This window comes from Aquarana catesbeiana, linkage group LG03 (assembly GCF_042186555.1).
Source record: "Aquarana catesbeiana isolate 2022-GZ linkage group LG03, ASM4218655v1, whole genome shotgun sequence".
Taxonomy (NCBI): domain Eukaryota; kingdom Metazoa; phylum Chordata; class Amphibia; order Anura; family Ranidae; genus Aquarana; species Aquarana catesbeiana.
This window is the reverse complement of record NC_133326.1, coordinates 511324962-511329197: the sequence shown is the minus strand read 5'-3', so window position 1 is coordinate 511329197 and position 4236 is coordinate 511324962. Positions and strand designations below refer to the sequence as shown.

The 4236-nt window shown below is 49.7% G+C and overlaps 1 protein-coding gene across 1 annotated transcript in view; it reads left to right on the top strand.

Annotated features, from left to right (window-relative positions):
• The window catches only part of FAM114A2 (family with sequence similarity 114 member A2), a 90964-nt gene that overhangs the window by 155 nt on the left and 86573 nt on the right, over nucleotides 1–4236 (top strand). The window lies entirely within an intron of this gene.

The window sequence follows — 4236 nt, the reverse complement described above, 5'->3', positions numbered from 1 at the left end:
GTAACGTCACGTGCGTCCACCTGCTGGAGGACTAAGAGTCCCAGCGTGTTCAAACATCCTCTGCTACAGCGCTGACCCACTCCCATTGTCTCCTCTCCCCTCTGATGTGTCATGTCTCATGTATGCTGTGCATGTAGAAGATAATATCACTTTTATTGGTGTATTATATATATATATATACATATGGAGAGATAGTGGGAGCACGGAGTCTGTGGGGCTTAAGAGTTACCTCTTGTTATTCCTACCAATGGAAGCATCGATAGAAATAGCACGGTAGGTGAAGGCTTCCACTTCGGTGTTAGGTGAGGCTTTCTGCCCAACCTCTGGCAGCATGGACGGGCTTTTGTGCACTTTAAGAGGGTTTTTAATTTACACACAAGTGTTTGTCAATGTAGAAACGCAGGCGATGGTCAGATGTTCCTGTCTATGTATTCTCAATGATCTCACGATTGCCATCAATAGAATCCCAATGGCACAGGTCCTTAAAGAGGACCTCCCTTGTCACCTCCTCCCATGCTCGCCTCCAGGATTTCTCCAGAGCTTCTCCCATCCTTTGGAACTCCCTACCCCAATCTGTCTGACTGTCCCCTAATCTATCCATCTTTAGATGATCCCTGAACACCCTAATACACTGTTTTTTTTCCTCCATCAGCTCATCCCCCCCACAGCTATTACCTTTTGTATCATTTGACCCTTCCTCCCAGATTGTAAGCTCTTATGAGCAGGGCCCTCAGATTTCTCTTGTACCAAATTGTAATGTAGCTGTACTGTCTGCTTTCATTTTGTTAAGCGCGGCGCAAACTGTTGGCGCTATATAAATCCTGTATAATAATAATAAAGAGGAACTCCAGTCAACCTCCCCATTTTCTTTTCTGTCCTACTTACCTGATGGTGGTATCTGGACAATTCAGATACTCACCCATCTGAGATCATCTCATGCCTGGCCACATAGCCGTCCCACACCACCTAATTTTCTCTGACATCATTGAGAGGCCCCCAATCCCCCCGGGTGTTTTCAGGTCCAGCGAGCGGGCTTCTCCATGACGTGCCTATAGACCTGCTCTTTCCTCCTGTTCTTGAATGGAAGGCTATGCCTCCCCGGGATGAGAGCGCACACACAGTTGCCGGTTCCTATTCCCCCCTTCCCCATTGATACCCTGGGCAGCCGCGCTCATTGGCTGTACCTGAGTCCTGGGATAGCAGCGCGTGTGCAGTTGCCCGGCGCCCGCAGTTGCTAGTTCCAATCCCCGTCTCCCCATTTGATGTCCGGCGCAGCCGTGCTCTTTGGCTTGGTCCTGGGATGACGGCACGTGGGCAGTTTCCGGCACCCCCCAACCCCCCACTCGGTATCAGCAGGACTAGTATAAATGAGAGGCAATGGCTGCGGTCCTGTGGCCCTTGGAAGCTGGGACACACTATGAAAGAGGGGCGACTGCCCTCTCCAGTAGCTGGTGTGTTTAAGCCAGGGGTGTCCAAACTTTTTTCAAAGAGGGCCAGATTTGATGAAGTGAACATGCGTGAGGGCCGACCATTTTGCCTGACATTCTTTGAACCATTAAAATTCGGTCTAAGTGTGTTCGCTCTAGCACTAATACACTGCCCAACAAGAATTCTCTTGCCTTTGTGGCTGTGTGTGAGTAAAGAGATGAGCTTGGGCGTGTTATTTGGATATACTGTATTTATTGGCGTATAACACGCACCTTCACTTTAAGAGGGAAGTTTCAGAAAAAAAATTAAATTTTAAATAAAGAACTGTATAGCAAAATTAAGGATCAGTGCCCATCTGCTGCCCCACCATTGCCATGAATGCAGCCCCACCATTTACATCAGGGCAGCATCCACCGTTGCCAGGAATGCAGCACCCACCGTTGCCAGGAATGCAGCACCCACCGTTGCCAGGAATGCAGCACCCACCGTTGCCAGGAATGCAGCACCCACCGTTGCCAGGAATGCAGCACCCACCGTTGCCAGAAATGCAGCACCCACCATTGCCAGGAATGCAGCACCCAACCATTGCCAGAAATGCAGCACCCACCATTGCCAGGAATGCAGACTCTCCATTTCCATAAGTGCATCCTGAAGGATTGCCCATCCATCTGCAGCCTCGGAGGGGACAGGGAGGGGGCTGGACGAGCGGCAAAATATTACATACAGGAGAAACTCCTCATACAGGAGAAACTGCCTCTTTAATAGAAAGTCCCGCCTCCTTTTATGGACAGAACAGTCGTCCAATGGCAGTGCCGGAGACGGGACTTCTTATTACAGAGCTTGCCATGTAAACAGGAAATATTCCTGTGTGTACGGCTCTTGTCCCGCCTCCTCCCTGTCCCCTCCATGGCAGCCAGATATATATCTTTTGTGGCCCCGGCGCTGGGAAAGCGTTGGGGGCCACAAAAGATATATATGTCCAGATAACCAGGCGGGCCGCTCAAAATCGCAACGCGGGCCGTAATTTGGACATGCCTGGTTTAAGCATTTTGTCTGCTGTCATTTTTTGTATTGGGGACGTGCTGGCTTGACCTTTTTGCTTATGTTTTTTTCCTACTCTTCAGTCTGGGTCCATAGGGTTTGGTTTGTTTGCTCTGGTTTCGGGTATGTGGCTAAGAGGCTACGGTATGAATGCATGTGGACAGGGTTGGCTGCCATTGTTTCATAAATGGGGTGTTGTGACTTTGCAAGTTTTGTGGCTGGCATGTGGGCAAATATGTTGCTGTATGTGCGTGTGCAGTTGTGCGTGGGTATGTGTATGCATATACAGGAATGTTGTGCGTGCAAGCGCATGTTTTATGTGCTGGTGTATATGTGGTTGCAGTGTGTGAATGGATGGGTATGTATGCACATGCAAATGTGTCGGCATGGATAGTGGTGTGTGTGTTTTGGTTGGTGTGTGATAGTGCGGATTGTCACAGATGGGGTTATGTGTATGTGCATGTTTTTGCATTGATGATTGGGTGTGGGATTGTATGTGAGGATGCATGTGTGCACACCCATGTATGGGTGGTTTGGACATGGTCAGGATTATGTGGTTATTATGGGTGGTTAAGTATGGGGCATTTTAGATACTGCTGGGTTGGATAGAAGGTAGGATATGCTTGGTGGAGTTATGGTTTGATGAGTGAGATTATGGGGGCTATGGTTGCATGCGGTACATGGTCTAAGTATGATGGAGTTTTTATGTAATTCAGGCAACTCAGGGGACCCTGATGTAACGTGGAGAGACTCTGGGGACCTGATGTAAGTGGGGGGGAACTTTGGGGACCCTAATGTAAGGGGGGACTCTGGTGATTGATGTAAGCCTGGGGAGCCTCTGGGGACTCTGATTTAATGGGGGTGGAGGCTCTGGGGAACATGTTATGGGGGAGAACTCTTGGGACCCTGATGCAGGGGGGAGGGAACACTGGGGACTCCATTGTAAGGGGATGGGGATCCCTTGTAACCCTGATGTAAAGGGGGGACCCTGTTACAAGGGAGGGATCTGATGATCCTGATGTAAAGGGGAGAACTCTAGGGATCCTGATATAAGAAGGAGAGGAACTCTGATGTAAAAGGGGGGGGGGGGGGGGATTTTGGAAACCCTGATGTAAGTGCTTAGTCTGTGTTTTCTACAAGTAGTAGTTAGTGAAGGTGCAGGAATAGGGGTGATCTGAAGTGTGAAGGTCCAGGTATTTGGGTGATCTGAGGTGTGGAGGTCCAGGAAATTTGGTGATCTGAGGTGTGGAGGTGCAGAAATTGAGGTGATCTGAGGTGTGAAGGTGCAGGAACTGGGGCTGATCTGGGGTGTGAAGGCGCAGGAACTGGGGCTGATCTGGGCTGGGATGGCACAGGAACTGGGGCTGATCTGGGGTGTGATGGCGCAGAAACTGGGGCTGATCTGGGGTGTGATGGCGCAGGAACTGGAGCTGATCTGGGGTGTGATGGCGCAAGAATTGGGGCTAATCTGGTGTCTAGAGGTGCATGCATTGGGGCTTATTTGACATCTGAAAGTGCAGAAATTGTGGTGATATGAGGGGTGAAGGTGCAGGATTTGACATGATATGAGGTGTGGAGGTGCAGGAATCAGGGTGATCTGAGGTATGAAGGTACAGGAACTGGGGCTGAGCTAAGTTGTAATGGTGCAGGAACTGGAGTGATCAGAGGTCTTCTAATGGTTCAGGAATTGGGGTGAGTTGAGGTGTGAAGATGCAGAAATTAGGGGTGATCTGAGGTGTGAAGGTGCAGGAATTGGGGTAATCTGAA